Source organism: Falco punctatus, assembly GCF_963210335.1.
Source record: "Falco punctatus genome assembly, chromosome: 3".
In the NCBI taxonomy this organism is placed as follows: Eukaryota; Metazoa; Chordata; class Aves; order Falconiformes; family Falconidae; genus Falco; species Falco punctatus.
Genome location: NC_137582.1, coordinates 16,362,596 through 16,380,251, shown reverse-complemented (window position 1 = coordinate 16,380,251; position 17,656 = coordinate 16,362,596). Strand labels below are relative to the sequence as shown.

The 17,656-nt window shown below is 41.4% G+C and overlaps 1 long non-coding RNA gene across 3 annotated transcripts in view; it reads left to right on the top strand.

The window, feature by feature from the left end:
- LOC308060717 overlaps positions 1-8,445 on the top strand; it is a 113,309-nt gene extending 104,864 nt beyond the window's left edge. For all 3 annotated transcript variants that reach the window (XR_013926858.1, XR_013926859.1, XR_013926860.1), the window contains one exon: positions 4,732-8,445. This is a non-coding gene — a long non-coding RNA (uncharacterized lncRNA). The remainder of the gene's footprint in view (positions 1-4,731) is intronic.
- Positions 8,446-17,656: the final 9,211 nt, after the last annotated feature.

The following is a 17,656-nucleotide window of genomic DNA, read 5'->3' as shown; positions in this document are numbered from 1 at the left end:
ACAATGACTGTAAATAAGAAAAGAATGGGGACATCAGAACCAGACTAGGTTCAAAAGGTTTTCATCAATTTATACCTTGTGAATTTATATAGAGCATATAGATGTTTTATGTTTGCCTTTATCCTTTTGGTAGCTCTCTGCTTGAATTTTGACTGCCCTTGAGCACTGGAGGGATGCTTTACTGGGAATTGCACTCAGTGGTTCCCAGATCTTTACCATGAGTGAGTAAATCTAAGTCAGAATCCATCACCATGCAGATATAATTTCTATCCATACTGTTTGGTATGTGTATTGGAATTGCCATTTCCCTCCCCCCCCCCCCCCCCCCCCCCCCCCCCCAAGTCATTCAGTCTTACGACATCTTCCTATCACTTTCCAGTTCATTGTAGATTACATTATGCTGGACAAGTCTGTACCATTTGCAGGCTTTGCCACATAGCTCTTCACCATATTCCACTGCCTTTTATACGTTTTAACAGCATAGATCTCTATGGATTACCACTGTGAACTTCCTTCAGTTGTTTAAATGTATAAATTTATTGCTAACTTTTCCTTTCTATCTGTTAAGTCAATTCAGATTCGTTCCTTTGTCCTGTGCCAACTTACTTTTTTTAAAGACTGCAATGAAGGGCATAATAAAAAGCTTTTCTAAATTCAAACTTCATTATTTTAACTGCAGTGCCCTTCTCCCTGTGCTTGATGCCTCTGTCCTACCCACACCTACTAATTCAGCTCCTCTTGTAGTTCCTACTGATTTGCCCGTGAATCACGTAAAATTTATCCCTGAACGCTTTTTAAAGATGACTGTTACCTTTCCCACCCTTCACAACTTTGACACCAAAGCTTATTTATGCAAAAGGAAACGCACTACAGCTAAAAGCTCAGCAATTTCATGTCTGAGTTCCTGAGACCTTCTGAATGAATAAATGCTTTCCAGACTTGGGGTCTGGTTACTTCTATTTTATTCACTCGTCCTAAAAGTTCTTCCAGTGAAGCTTCAATATGAGACGGTCCTTCAGCTTCACATTCTAAAACATGGCTCCAATATGAGACAACGTTTTCTACAGAAAACAACAGCACAGAGAATTACCTGCAACATACATATCTTTGAAAGCTACTTCTATTACTGGAAGAATCCAGAGGTTTTGGAGGGCAAGATGGACTAAGGTTAGTAAAAGCGATACAGTAATCTAGACTTACTTTTTGTTGTCACTTGTGTGTGGTGACATGGCTGGGAGTGTTGTTTCTTCCTCTTCCCCTCAGTCATGACATCTGACTATTGTTTTAATCCACAGACCCTTCTCAGGCTCCAGAGATCTCCATCTCCACCACAATGCCAATCTCTGTCCTTGACCTTTCCTACAGTCATCAGGAGACTGATTTTGCACCACAGAAGCACAACCAGCGTGCAGATAACAGCTAGTTGCAATCCCAGTGTTAGAAATCAGCAGTCTCCAAATTATTATCGACAGGAAAATGAGAGAAGCTCTCCTTTCCTTCTAACATTTTTGTGTGCTCCGTAGAAATCAAGGAACATCTGATGGGGACCATATGAGAGACAGTTTAGGGGTGGGGAAGAAGTACAGCCCTGTCTCACTGCAGCAACCTAGGCAAGGGAAGTGATGACTCACTTTAAGGTTTGGGAATGGAAAGAGCCAATCGTGTAGCGAAAAGAGGGAGCGAAGGGAAAGGTACAGACTTAGAATGCCTCCTTTGGAAAACTCAAGCCTGCTATATGCCATTCTGTATTTCTTTATCTGCTGTGCGTGACTGAACCTCCCACTGCAACACACCCTCACCCCCACCAGCATTTCCCTCCTTCTTCAGAAATTCCAGCCCCAGAGAGGTGACAATGCCTTTGTGTAGGTACTAGGTGTATTTCTGCACACTCTTTGGAGACTTTTGCTGCCTTGCAAACTCCAACTGCATATCCTTGGCTAGTCAAGCTTTGGTGATCTGCACCGGCCTAGGGTCTAGCCTGTGGACTTAAGAATGGTCTGTGCTAATCCTGTGTGACCTTCAGTGTCCTCTTTGGCTTTGTGTGTGCCTTTCCCTGCCTCTGCGGCTGCTGAATACAGAAGGAAGAAAATTGGGAAGACTAAACTTGGGAGAGGTATTACTGGAAAGCCTAAGCCTGTAAAAAAAACTAAATTAAAAAGCCAGAAACTTGCTGTCTCAGCTATAGACCTCAAAGGGTAATGACACGTTTAGTGATCATAAAACATGTCATTTCTCTTAAGCATTTGGGAAGTTGTAAAAGGGACTGAATTAAGTTCTGGAAAACTTAAAAAGTATAAGGCAGCTTAGTCAATATTCACAGGACATGGGGAATGTATCTTTGTTTATGAATAAGGAACAACACTTGTCATGATACAGCGTTCACAAATGATGGAGGTGCAAGGAATAATTCTGAGGTTCTGAGTCTTTGGCCCCTGAATGAACTTAACGTAACTCAAAAGATCACTAGAAGTTGGCCTTAAAATATTTAGACAAAAAAGTAAATTGTATTTTTTCAGAGCATTTAATTGTATTAAATTAAGTTAATTTCCACTGTGCTCTTGTACAAGGAAAACAAAAGGTCTTACCACTTAATGGGCCATTATCTCAGCTGTCAACAACAACAGATAGTACCCAAAGAAGTCCCCACCCCAGCCCACCCCAAGATTTCCCCTTCTAGGTGTTCTGGACAGAATATATCCAGCATTTCTGAGCTGCAAAGGATCAGGGTCTCTAGCAGTGGGATCAACTGCATGATAAAAAGTTTTTATGGTTGAGAATTTTTATGGGAAAAATACACAACTCTTGAACACTCTGGCACTTTGTGTCTATGGATGCAGTGGTAGCTACATATATGCACGCAGGTGTTGTTTCTGTGTATGTATGATTCCTGTCTAATGGGTTTACTTTAACTGTAGAATTAATAGGGATTCTCACTTGGGCTTTCTGCTTGCTTCTGATTTCTCAAAGAAAAAATGCTCACCTGAAGTAAAAGACATTTTAATTCATGCTTCTCTTTAGGGAATTGGGTATGTGTGGGTGGAAGAAGGAAGTACTGACTTTACATTACCTGTCATTTCAAGAGGGTTACTCCCCCGCTTTGTAGTAAGTGTAAGGGTACAATCATCAGAATTTCTTACAGTCTTCCAAACCTTCAGCAGGGTCAGAAGCCAAACTTCCTCTTCACTAGGAAAGATCCCACTGCAGTATGATGGACCAGCAGGGTGAGAATGGAGGTCGGCACTAGTGGCTACGTTGTGATTTGGGAGGGTACCGCCGCGTGACTGCTCCGCTCTGAAGCTGGCTGCACTGGCTCTGCTATGAGGGTATATTCTGTTAGGACAATGGGCAGGCCACCGGGTCTTCCAGAGAACAGCTGAGATCTCTCAGATGGGTATTGCCCATGCTGGTGATGTCAGTGTGAGAACCTCAAACATCACTCCTTGACATTAAGGAGCTAAATGAGAATCACTCTGTTGTAGTCCAGAGCTAAACGCTTCAGCAACAGTAGGATTAGAGATAGGACAGGGAGTGGGAAAATGTGCAAAAATCTTTTCTCAGACTGAGAATCTAGAAAATATGTGCTTATGAATTTCTTTTATATTGCTTTGTTGGCAGAGGCACATTTTGATTTTGCTTAGTGCTGGAAAGGGATTCCCTCTGTATCCCTTATAGGTCTGAAGCTTAATGTTAAAGTATCTTGACTCCAGGACATAATACAAAGAATGTCATTGTTTATTCTTTGATGTTCTAAAGCATCTTATTCTTCAGGGATCTCAACATGCTGTACACACATTAATTAAAGTCCATAGTACTCCTAAATCAGCTGCTATTATTCCCAGTTGATTGATGGAGAAGCTGAGATGAAGAGAGATTATACGGTACATTTTCTAATGTGGGAGTATGTGAAACCAGACCCACAAAATTCATGGTTCAGCAATTAAATGGAAGCAATATGATATTTTTCACATATACTGAAAAACCTCTATGTTACACTGAAGCAACATAAAAAATTGTTCTTTGAGACCTTGGTGTCACAATACTCACAGAACTGCAAGGATTTTCTGGATGAAGGAAAGCTAGTCTGCATGGCCATATTCAACAGATGTCTCAGTGGCATCAAGTTCAGATCTAAATCCAAATATCCAATAATATTTATGGCTATTTGGATTTATGGTTTCAGTTGAAGCTACTAAAAAGAACGGCAACGCCCAAAACAATGCAGGCAATGGACCTATGAAACCAGCAGGTAGTATCAGGCAAAGCATGAATACAAACTATCTACTACAATGTGAATCAAATACGCCACTGGTGAGCACAGCAAACTGTGTCACATAGCTTCATATTTTATAACAGAAGAAATGAACTGGGTAGATCCTGGTCTCCATCTGTAATAGCCCAAAAATAATTTTAAAAGCTTCTGTGAAGATTTCTGATCAGATTTTGTCTATTTATTTTTTCAGTTGCTGATTATTTTTTTTAAAAGAATATTACACAACTTTCTCAAAGGCATATTTAATCCTGTTCTTTGAAGAAACAGGCTTTAGGAGCTCCATCCTCCCCTTCATCGGAAGTATCCTCAGATGCAGCTTCCTCCTCTTTATCTGTTTCCCTGCTTAAGTGAAAGATGCCTGGCTGATGGATCTCAGTATTACTCAGAGTAAATGAAAACAAGAAGTTTGAAATAAACTATATTTGAGCTAATTGCTGTTTTGTCTTTTGCTTTCTCACCAGGCTCCAGCATTGCTGCCTTGAGGCAGGTGGGCTTGCAGCATCCCAGACCAGAGTCCTTCAGAGCACTCCTGGAGCCCTGTCTCATGCTGGGGCTTTCCAAGGGACCTCGATCAACACAGGCTGTAACAGCTCAGGCTTTCAGCCCAAAGCCTCATGAGTTTTTCCCATTTGGTTTGGGAAGGTGAGATGGCCCCACCTCCCACAGCAAGCTGCACAGTGCATGCACTGGAGCCAGTGGATCTGTACGTGCAACTAGGGGCTTTTTGGTGGCTCAGAGACAGCAGAATGGGACCTCTTGCCGGCGGCTTTCTGACTGCAAAAGCATTGCTCCCACTGGATAATTCAGAATGAGCTGGGACAGAGAAACATTTAGGATCTGAAGAGAAACCTGAGTCACATTTACAATTGCTATTGCAGTCAACTGAACAAATAAATAAAAAAATCTTTTTAAGGTTAATAAACAGGATGTAACTTGTTAAACCTTAAAAAAATACCTAAGCAAGCCAGTCCTTTGCTGTTATTGCATTGAATTCTATTTCTGTCTTAGCTACTGTCTTGCTCTGTGACCTTGGCATGCAATTTCCCTCCCTCGTCTCCCTGTTCTGCCTCCCACCATTTTCTGTCTTGCCTATTTATGTTTTCTTTCGCTCTCAGTATTCAAGTTTATTTGTTCTGTCAATTGAATCCATTCTATTATTCAGGGAGAGCTGTTCTCTAAAGCATTTTGTCATCCAAAATATTCCCTAGAATATCAAAATTGAAAGTAATGGAAAGTAAATAAACATTCACAAAGCATTACTTCCACATGGAGCTAGAACCTTATTATACCTGGCTGCGTGACAAGTCTGTCAGTCAGTAACGCTTATTTCTCCTTGCAGCTGGCTGTGCCACAATGCCTCTCTAAGCCCATTTTTCTGAATCCTAAACTGATATCTATCTTCTGCAGTGCCTGGTACTGACCTTAAGGTTTCACTTTTAAAATTGCTTGCAGGTCATCAGATGGTACCAGCCTGCATCCTGCGTGCAGCGGTTTGAGGGATCTGTGTTTGCAAAGGCAGAGATCAGAGCACAGGGCAGAGGAGTACCTAAATGAGCCATTTCTATAGGACACACTTGAGACACAAATCTGAAATGTTACCAGCTCAGACTTTCCACCTCTGATATTTTGTGATTCACAGTCCAAAGCTGTTTCCTAAACATGTACTCCAAAGTTATCAGGCTGAGTACCAAGGAAATGATTCACTTTCCCCTTTTAAAAAGCAGCTGCTGTGTGTTGGAGGGGCACGGCTGCCTTTTGCATTGTTCAGTGCTCAGGCACAGGGAGATCTGGATTCAGCTCTCTTCAGCCTGGCATGGCTGGGGTCAGGTTCTAAGCACCAGGATTTTCCTACTCACCATCCTTGCAGCAGTGCTGGTGTATGGAAAAAAAGGGTAAGATTCAAAGGGCCAGAGGCAAAGCAGGAATGAGAGACGCTGTCCCTGTACCTAAGAGACGAGTGCATTTCTTGTCAGGAAAAATGGTGGATTCTAGTCTGTTTTGCCAAAACAACTCAAATGCTCTGTATGGGAAGACATTAGACACAATTAAAAACAGGGCTGAAGCTGAATTCTCTCCTTTTCCTTACAAGGCTTTTAATTGCTAAAGCCTAAAATATGTTTACTACTATCTTTCTTTCTTTCTTTCTTTTTTTTTTTTTTTTTTGGTTGTTGATTTTTGAACAAGCGGTTCTAAAATAAAAGCTCATATTTTGGTCTAAACACCAGGTTCTCAATATGTCTGAGAACCCCTGTCTCATTGGTGGCCCCACTAATGCTCAGGTCCTGAATCCAATCAAAACTTACACTTACATCAGAACACCCAGCCAGAGCAAGATGGTAGCATCTGTGGATATCTTGTGTTAAACTGACAAAAATATATGTTTCCATGTTGCCTCAAATGAAGAAGTGATCAGGCAGGGTTTTATGGTGTCAGCACCATAATTCTATCTACAATTTACTTTAGGTTCCTTATTTTAGTGTCTGATAATCTGGTACATTCAGATGTTCCTTCTGCAAATGGCCATCATAGATCAGGACAGTGAATTCCGTCAAGACACAGTGCTGAGTCAAACAGATACACAAGGTGAAAGACTGTAGGAAACTGGCCCAGCAATTCTCATTCCCTTGTGAGGTTTTTAGGATTTTAGGATGATAGGTGCCTGACTGAGTATGGTCAGTATAAGATGACCCAGCTCAGCTTTCCTATGCACTGATATCGGACCTGGCTTGTTTTAAGCTAACCTAGATGCAGAACACACCAGGTAGTGTGGCTGTAATTTTGTTTACAATGAGATGAATAGATTAGCTATAGCTCATAACTGAATTAAGGCTGGGTCTTTTTTTTAAAAAAGTGCAAAATGTTGATTTCACTTTGGAAATTTGTGATATTGGGATAGGCAGGGGTGGTCACCAGTGGATGCAAAGTACTCATCCCCTCAGGAAGGATACTAGGAAAAACATACTCAGACCAAGGGCTTCTTGTGCAGTGCTCCTGCGATCATGTTACATCTTTTGACTCCTTTCCATCAACCCAAGCTGGGTTTCTGTCAGGCCCACAGGGAAAAAATGCAAGGAGTTTTATTTCAGGGAAGTTTCCTTGCAACTGCTATTTCAGAGGTTTTCAAGTTGTTATGCACTGGGCCTACAGGATATAGGGAATGTCTCTGAGAATGTACTAATGAAAAAAGCATCCACCAATAACTATTTAATTATTTAAATACGTCATAAGGCTGTCCATACCTGCACTGAAGGATCTGCAAATTGAACATTCTTTTCCCTGTCTGTTACCATGGAAGGACAGAAGAAATCTGTCCATCTAGTGTAAGCTACTACTCCATTATATTAGCTTATCTTATTAAATATTTTCAATTGCAAAGGGCTGAAGTCTATAATATTTTATACAATGGACCGGTTCTTTACAGGAATGATTTAGAGTTCTACATATAAGACACCTCTAGCTCTCAGCTCGATGACATGATCTACATTAATCCGGCATGACACGGTTGTAGATCTTCACAATTACAGTGCTAAAATTGAGGACTAAATCCTCTGAAGTGAAACTGGAGAAAAGGGGAGAATCAATATCAAGAGCTGAGTTTGCTTGATTTAGCCTCATGAAAAGGAGGCTGAGGAGGGACCTTATCGCTCTCTACAGCTGCCTGACAGGAGGCTGCAGACAGGTGGGGTTCAGTCTCTTCTCCCAAGTAACACCAACAGAACACAAGGAAAAGGCCTCAAGTTGCACCAGGGAAGGTTTAGATTGGATATTAGGAAAAAATTCTTCACTGAAAGGGTTGTCAAGCATTGGAACAGGCTGCCCAGGGAAGTCGTGGGTTAACCATCCCTGGAGGTGTTTAAAAGATGTGTAGATGTGGCATTTGGGAGCACGGTTTAGTGGTGGACTTGGCAGTGTTAGGTTAGTGGTTGGACTTGATGATCCGAAGGGTCTTTACCAACCTAAATGAGTCTATGATTCAAACTATGCCAAATTACATCAGCTATGGATACATCTCTGTATTGCTTTCCTGTACTTTTTAAGTTGCATTCCTGAAAATCCTTCCAAAGGCACTGATTAGGCTGGTGAGATGGATGTGGTTGATAACTGTTAGTTCCTGCCATATGGATCACAATTGGAGGCTCTACAACTTGCTAATGACCTGTCTTAGCAACAGTCTGCCTGAAAAGATGAAGAAATGAAATGTCCCTGTATTTGCTGTGCTAAGCTTTGTGTTGGCAAACACTTGCTAACATATGTCATCAGCTTTGAAAAGACATGGTTTATTTATATGTTAATTACTGCAACACTTTGGGGAAAATATTTGTTGGTACAAGAGCTGTGTAAATAGTCAAATGTTGAGATCTGTTGCCATGTAAAAAAAAATGAGCACTGGCCAATAAAAATCAAGAAGTTACAGTATGAAGGGCCTCTCCTTGCTTATGGCTCAGTCCAGTCTCACTGAGATCTCCACTGATTTCTGTGAGTTGTGAGTCAGTATTTAACTGTTCTGCATGAAACAGTAAGAAAAATTCATGCACACCCTTCCCCGAATTGGCACACTGCTTCGAGACACTGCACTACATTTGAACCCAGAAGATGGAGGTCACTTCTGGGTAACAACACACAGTGGAGGGTGTGTAAGTGTTGCTGGAAGCAATGTCAGTGATAAAATAGATCTCATCCTTCCTCAGACCCAGGGCCTCATCTGGACACGGAGCGGGGCTGTTTTGAAGGTGTCATGCCTTCTGTGAAACAGGAGCCAAAGGCCTTCACAGCTATGATCATTAAAAGTACCTCAACATCATTTGCAAGAAAATTCTGGCATTTCTGCTGTCTGAGAAAGTCACTGGGCAATGTGTAGAATTTGCTTCTCTGAATTCTCCTTATTAGTCGCTGATAGAAATGCTTCCCTTCAGACCAGCCGCATCCCATACTCCTGGCAGAAACCTGGGTAATGACATATCAGGCACTCCACAGCTGAATTTCTAGGTCGTAAAGTACTTCACAGTGAAAATTGTTCTGTCAATGTATTGAATTTTCACAGTGTTGCTATTAGCAATACTGTTTACCTTCAGGGCAAACAACAAAAGAAACAATTCTCTTGGATCTGCTTGGTGGTTACAAACTCCCCGTTGTTTACCGAGTAGTTTACAAACTCTTGGTTTTGTGTACCAGTTGTATTACAGGGCTGTGATGATGGAAGTGAGACATGCATTTTTTCTGCATCGATAGCTGAGAAGCTGCTGGGTGCCACACCCTTTCCATGCATGGGCAGAAAGTTGCTTATCTTGCAGCCCACATTGTTATCCAGTTCTTCAAAACTACGAAACTATTGAGACCTGAGAACCCCAGAGATTCTCAGCTACCAAGAATACATATTTTGCTAGGTGTTGTATTCACACTAGGGATTAAAGTAAAATGTGGGAAAGATAAGAAATAGCAATACAATCTTTAGTAGCTATCTCCTGTATCCATGCATGTGATGAAATGGAGAGTCTTGCCACTATGAATGGGAAAAAGATCTCACTATACAGTCTGATAGACGTTTGAGGTATCAGTTACGTTCATTATAACTTCTAGAGAAAATATAAAGGGGGAGGGGAATGAAGGGGCGAAGGACAAACTTCTACAGCCTTGATACCCACTTGTTTATCCATTCTCAGTAAAAGCAATACAAAGGCTGCTGTTAAGTATTCCTTTCCGGTCAGAGACACAATGTTTCAGATGCTCGCTCTAAAAGGGACTTCTTTGCTCCACTGAGCTCAATTTAAGGACAGAAAATAGGTCAGGGCTGATACGTTTGGCTTCATTCCCTGCTGCAGAACATCAAAATCTCAGTGGCTTGCATTTTTATGGCAGTGAGTGCTGCACAACAGTTGAATAATTTTCGACCAAATGCACTAGTAAAACAAAATAATAAACTTTGTCATTCAAAGACTGCTCCTTCCCAGTAAGTGAATGATCCTGTAAATGTAAAGGTTGTGAAGGATCTTCTTTAAAATTATTACTGCAATCTTGTTAAGGATCTTGCAGTACTTCAGCTGGCAGAGGTGGGGGGAGGTGGGGCGGGCTGTGGGCATTATGTTTGATCCCCCATTCTTAGTGAAATAATATGAAACTACAGTTATGAAACCCTAAATGAGAGAGAAAAGGTGTCTGGATTTGGAAATACATCCAACCTGCAGATCGGCACCACTGTCAAGAAAAATAAGGTACTGAGTTCTGCAAGTGGCAACCAGAGAACAACTCTGCCTTGATGTATTTTAGCCCCTGATCATTATCTGTGCAGTTTAAACAGGGGACCTGTTCATCAACAAAACTAACCTATGACCTGCACACTATTCTGAGAAGTTACAGAAAAGCACAGCCTTCAGGAAACCACACAGGTTAAATAGACAAGTTGCTTAAAAGTCTATATTCTTGGCGCCACCCAAAGAAAGAGCCATTTCTGATGATGTTCACAGCTTACCCCACATCCTGTTTTAAGACAGAGCACCTGCGTAAACTACGTGGTTTTATTTTTAACCAGCTAGCTCTAATTAACCTATTATTGCCATAATTTCTTCCACCCCAGAGGAAACCTGCAGTATCTCAAGGGTTGCCTAAAAAACACATCCAGCAGGAAGCAAAGCTCTGGGTGACTATTCATGTGTCAGGTGCTTCAAATCTGTTGGATTTCTGGGTTTGGTATTGCCCTTGGTGTTGTACATACAGATGTCGCATGATGTGGTCCTGTTTCAGGAGTAGCACTTTCCACATCTCTGTCCAGCAACGGACCGCACAAGATACCACATCTCAGCACAGTGACTTATTTTTTCATTCTGAGAAAGTGCAGGGAAGTAAAAGCCTTGTAGCTCTATGAACAATTTCATAATGTGCCACCTTTCTTCTAGCCACTGAAGTGACATTGTAGAAGATGAAACCTACAACTGCTGGATGCAATTTCCATACACGTGCCATTGTTTCAAAGAAAACAACAATTTTCTGAATGGTCACGAAACTCTTCAGGGTCCCACATGCAAAAAGTCCCCAGAAGTCTCCCTTGAACAGTTTAATTAAATTCAGACTTCTGGCAAATTGATTGAAGGGACAGGTTCTACAGGATCCCACATGCCAAAGTCATTTGGCAGGGGCAGGCTCTACGGATTCTACATGGGTAATTTCTCACAATTTCTTTACATTAGCAAGCAAGTAACACCTTCTTCATTCAGTCTTTCCCTCCTGTTCTCAAGCTGAGATTGATGGAGCAAAGCTTTACACCAGCATTACGCGATGACATTTTCTTCCTTTCTCTTTAACCTGTTGGTGGTACTCAGTTTCCCAAAATCCTTTGGAAGAAATAATGGCGTAAAAGACATTGTACTTTGGCCCACCTATCATTCCAGACAGTCTATAGTGAATCACCACCATCATGGCTCCATCAGGACTTGTGTATCTTGACCTGAATTTCTCCTGTGGCAGAATCAAGGAAAAACGGTGATTGTCTATGAGGCGAGAGGTGTTTGAGGAAAGGTCAGCATAGCAGCTGTGGGAGTGCTGGTGCTACCTGTGTGGTGGTGCTTGAGCTACATAAAAAAGCTCTGGGAATGAGGACAGAGGACTATGTGGCTGTTTATTTTCTTATCCTCTGTAATAATACACCTTCCTGGCTTGTTTTACAAGGCTCTTTTGTCCCTCAAAATTCCCAGAGAGAGCTTCTGCTTCATGTTTGTCTGTATTCGATGTTTGAGGAGTAATGGGAAGAGAACACGTGCAGGCACATATGCAGAAACAGCTTTTTTACAGCAGTTGTTTCACAAGGAAGTTGGCCTTGGTCATCAAATTAACCAGTCTGACCAGCACTGAGGTGAGACTGCTGGTCAATTATGAAAATGCAACAGGGTGTAAGGGAAGAGCAAAGGGATGTGAAAAACTGAACTTCAATTACGGTAAAGCTGAGGTTTTTCAGCTGATCTGGATGTTAAACTAAGTTACTTCCTCACTCAAAACAAGGACACACCCAGTGGTGAGAACAAAACAAAGTTGTTTTGATTATTGCTCTCTTCCTTTCACTTTTCAGACTCTCCTACCTGCCTCCATTGCCCCAGTTAGGGTTGTTGTGTCCTTGCCTAGGAAAGACAGGACTTATTTTTGGCAGTTGTCTCTACTAACTGGCAGGCTTCATAAGGAGCAAAGATGCTATCACCAAACTGCAATAAGATCTCTGCATTAGTCCCCTCATGTTATAAGGTGGTAGTGAACAGGGCTCTTCTTAGTTTTCTTTTTTTAATTGGCTGAGTGATTACTTATATGAAACCAACCTCATTTTAAGCTTGCTCAGTGAAAGGCACAGGAACAAACACTAGCTGATGCTTCATGATGACCTTTCTAGTTGCTATTGTATAACTATGTCCTGAAAACATTTCTCTGGCAAATTTCCTTTTCTCTCCTCAGATCAGAACTGCTTTCCTTAGATAATTTAGAAGTGGATTGTGCCCAGCCTCACACAAGGTTGGAGAAGAAATGTTTCAAGGAGCCTTTCCTCCTTTGTGCCCTTGGGTACAGGCTGGCATGATCCCTCACCTGGAGACAGGCGATCAAAACTTACCTAGAGGATCTGGATTCTCAGCTCCAACTCATGTCTTAGATGATACCTTTGAAAACGTCACTTGAATCCGCACTCATTGAGCCACTGTGTGTATGTAGTGCCCTGCAGTCATTGCATTGCACATCAAGGAGAAACAGGCTCATTGCAACCTCTGAAGTCATTGGACCATTTTAAAGTCCAATGAGACCATAGAGCAGGGATGCACAAGCAAAGGTCTCCCACTGCATCTGAGCCTTCCAAATATTTCCATGAACTATGTTGGATGATTTTGGAATATCTGGAAGATTTATTGCATCTGTATTGTCTGTATGTTAATAAGGAATGATACTTTATAATGTCCAACTCTTACTTCCAGGACTGACTTAATTGGTCAGCATTCTGTATGTGGACTCTATGGATAGATGCTACCCACTCTGACTTTCAGGAGTTGGCAGAGCTTAACAAGACATCTATAGTCATCTTCTAGGACTTCTAGAATGATACTTTGCTTTACATTGAGTTTGTGTTTTGATATTTAAGAAGAATGACGAGGGAGACTGGTTTAGTTGAAGTATATTAGGTATGTTGTAGACTTAATTGGGATTTTCCCTGACTTGAATTATTCTTCCCACTGTGTGGACCAGGAGCTTAAGATTTAGGCAGGGCCTGTGATTTGTGTATACAGTTATTTTCCCGTGAGTTTTCTGTCACTCCTTCCCCTTACTCTCTTAACAAAATGATTTTTAGAGTGTTTTAATTGTAGGAACAGAATTAAAGCCAGTATAGAAGGATGAACTAAACCATACACAGTTCTTTGTGGCACATTGCAGAACCATTCCCTAATGGAGAACAGATGGGGTTTTTTTCCCCCAACAGTGCAAAATTCCCACTTTTTTCCCTGTGGGACAGAAGCTACTGGCTTTTAATATCATTACTCATCCGTCTAACGTAACTGATTTAAGAACAAGATGCCTATAGGATTGCACGCCTAATTAAATTCTTACAGCTCTCTCAAGATGTCTTTTCTCTTGTGAACCTTGCATGTATGCAAGACATGAGAGTCTGCATTTGTGCAGGTTTACTTGACACTTGTGTGGGTTTTACTGGCACTTACAAATGGCAAAGTCCTGAGGGACTGCTCATGCCTCGGTTTTGGATCCAACACTTGAGAATCCTGAGCTTAACCCAAATTGAAAATTGTATAGGCTGGATTCCCAGCTGCTGAATATTGATATCTCTTTATTGACTCCTGCAGAGAAGCGATGGTTTCCATCAGCTGAGGATGTGTGCATGGCTGTGTAGGTTTGAGGGTGCCCATCTGTTTAGCAGCCAGCAGGGGCTGTTCTCATCAGTGATCCCAGCCTACAAGATTTGAATTCTGACCCCATCCATCAGTGTCCCCAGGGTGATAAGTCTGACAGAGGATAGATTCAGTGGCCATAGACTGTTTGTTTTAATATAGTTTTGTTTTCTTTACTTGGCTCTTATTGAGACAATTAGAGTTTAAATTACCTCTCATCTTCCAGGTCAGCCATGAGCGATAAAAGGGTTCCAGTAAAGCAAAGAGGAGAAGATTACATGCTGGTTTCCTTCTCTAGGCTTGCATGGGGAAGGTCTGTAAGGTTTTAATTTCCAGACCTGCTTAAAGGATGCTCATAATTTTTACAAACCACAAGTTTTGACTATCCTCCTAGTTTCCCCTTCTACCCAGAAAAAAGAACATTAAAGCAAAGCTGAAGAATGTAATCAAAATGGGATTTATGTCCTGAGATGTCTTTAAATGTCCTTGTAGTATTTAAATAAAGTGGAAATTATCTTTGTTATTCGTGCCAAGCTGTATCATTTCTTTGGCATATCCTGTTCTATGAAATGGGAAGTGGTTTTGCAGACTTCCTTATATAGGGCCTCTGTTTAAAATAGTTTGGGGCATTTTTTTTTTCTTCTTTAACTTTGATAAGAGAATTTAAACTCTGTTTACATTCTTCAGCTCTCTTCCTTTTTATCTTCAAGTGAAGCTCTGTTTTTCTTTGAAAGGTAAAAATGTCATCCTTAGATGAGAATAGCATTGTGCTAAGACATCTGATCAGACAATATTTTACTGCCAGTAAATCAAGGGAAAGTATGAACTCTGCACTTGGCAAGGAAGGATTCATAGCTCACAAGATGCAGCTGAAGAAAAACTTACCGCAGCAAAGTAGGATCAACTAAAACAGAAACAAGGATTTTGGCAGAAAATCAGGACGCTGCACCAATAAGCAGTGGGTTCCTATCTCTCAGGACTAGTTGCAGGGAGAGGAGCAGGGAAGCGGGGGAAATACCTTCAGGGAAGGAGAGGTAGGACGTGGTACTTCCTTGTGTACAACTTAAAGCATAGATGAATTATTTCAGTTTTGGGAAAATGAACAAGGATAGAATAATTATAAAGGGAGATTCTCACCTGGAGCTACTCCTTTAGGAAACAAAGCTGTCACTTGACCTCAAGACCAGCATAGAGAATCTCCTTACTGGAGGAGAGCTCTGTAATGATATAAAGCTAGCAGAGCTTATTATGATGTTCACACAGATTCGCTGCCTACCTAACCTGCTTCCAGTTCCCTCCAGGAATAACTTCCTTACAGTAAGTAGGTTATAACAGCTGTCAAAACCCCATCTGGAGCCTTGGATACTGTAAGCAAAGCCCCAGCTGACTCTTCCCAGATCTTTTGCATCAAATGCATCCCAGGGATGAGGTTTGTCTGAAGTCCTCATGGTGCAGAGTGCACAGTGGCTCATCCTGCTACAAGACCAGGAGTTGTTCAGGCAGGGATGACTTCCACTTATCTCACTGAGAAATCTGTAGGGTGAGATGAGAGCACCTCATTTCTGTCACCCAGTTACCTCCAGAAAATGTCTCAGATGAGGAGAAAGAAACAGAATGGTATCTATGGAGAAAAATTTGTGAGACAGAGATTAACGAAGATAATGCAGAGGACGGACTGTGGAGAAGTATGAAGAGGTATTCTGACCATGGATTGGAGCCAGCTGATGTGTAGAAGAAAGAGTGGAAGATACGTTACATTACTTTCAGGATTAATATTTCCATGTTCTTTGGGCATGAGGAAGAAAGGAAAACTGCATGGCGAGGGAAAAGGAAGGTTTTATTATCTTTCTATTCTTTCAGAAGAATCATGGCTGTTAAGAAAGTCAAAGATGAGCTGTTTCCCTGAAGAATGAGAAGCAAGATAAAGGCAATTTCTCTAGCTCCTCCTTTTTGTCTTCCTATTCCCCATTCCTTTTGGACCCAGCTGAAGGGGTTTCATATTCAGCAGCATGAAGGAAAGCCATGAAGTCTCTGGTGCTGAGACACTCTTTGCCTTTTACTAAGCACTTTTTCTGCACAATGTCAGCATTTTTGTCTGAGTTCAGGACTGAGGTATCAAACAACAGTTTTATCAGCCATCCAGACTTGACCTAGGGTCAAGGAGCGGGGGAAAAACACAGGTACTATGGAATAACTTGGACCCTGTGCAGCTTGAACTAAAAGCTCCAGTTTGCATTGTCTGTGACTTTCTTAGCTCAATTAAAGTGATGCAAAATACAAAAAAAATCCTCCGTATTTAGCAGCAAAGATAAGATTTCATTCAATTATTTATTTGCACATCTCTGCTGCACTAGGTTTTTGAGAGAGGGTATCAACTTGCTTAATTGCCTTCCCAGTTCAATCCTGAACCAGCACATTGTGAGCTTTGTGGTGCAGAGTGCCCAGGGAAGCTTACAAGTACATAAAAAGCAGGATATTTATCAGCTTTTGACTCATTTAAAAAATAATGGTTTGTTCTGAAACTGTAAAAGTATAAACATGGAAGTGGCAGTGGATTATCTTTTTTAAAACAGATGAATAAAAGAAAAAGTTTTTCCACTTAGAGAAGACCTGGACAAAAATGCAGGATATGACCCTTTATAGGAGTTGATGACTTGAGATGGATCCTGTGGAAGGAAGTCATAGCTGTAACGTAACGTGGATTGGTCCTCTACTGTGGGCAGTTTCACTGTGGAGCTGAAATCCAACCTTCACCTGGTTTTAAGGTAGCAAAATTCAGGGCTGTAGCTCTTTTATCATTCCCATGTAGCCTAGGAGATGGGTCTGCTGAAATGCTAACTAGAAACCACACGTTCCAGACCTAGATGTTTCACTGGTTTTATGACCTTTATTGAAATCAGGTTTTGTTTTCATCCGTGCTACAATCAAGTTCAATCACAGATAATCTAAACTGGGAGCTGAATAATTTCATTTGATTGGCCCCATGTCTTTGGTGAAACCATCTCTCATTTACTTGACTGCCAGGCATATGCTGAATGCCAGCTTGAGTGGGTTTGTGTCCCATGTTGATGTGTGGTTCTGTGTTATACGCAGTCTTCACTAAGTAAAATACAAAAATCCTGTCAGAAACCATAAGAGTAATATTTCCCTTGGGATGGGGTAGGGACTGATGCACGCTTGTCAAAGTTTGAGATTTGACAGTAGTAAGTTGTTTTCTTAGGAACTCCAACAAGATGTAAATTGTCCCAGGCAGTATGAGAAAAGAGCCTTAGCACTGTGAACAATGCATCAGTTTTCAATAGCAGCACAGCAATACTAGTGCCACAATGAGGTTTTCCCTGACCTCAGAAAGAGTTTGTGATCTAGAGAAAACCAGGGAATCTGACTATTCCATTAGAGAATATATTCATTCCAGATTTAATCTGGACTCTTGGTGTTCCACCCCTTCCTCTCACACATCCCCCAAAATCACCTCAGCCATGCATAGCCAGATGTGCAACTCAGAGGCTGGATTTAGCTCTCA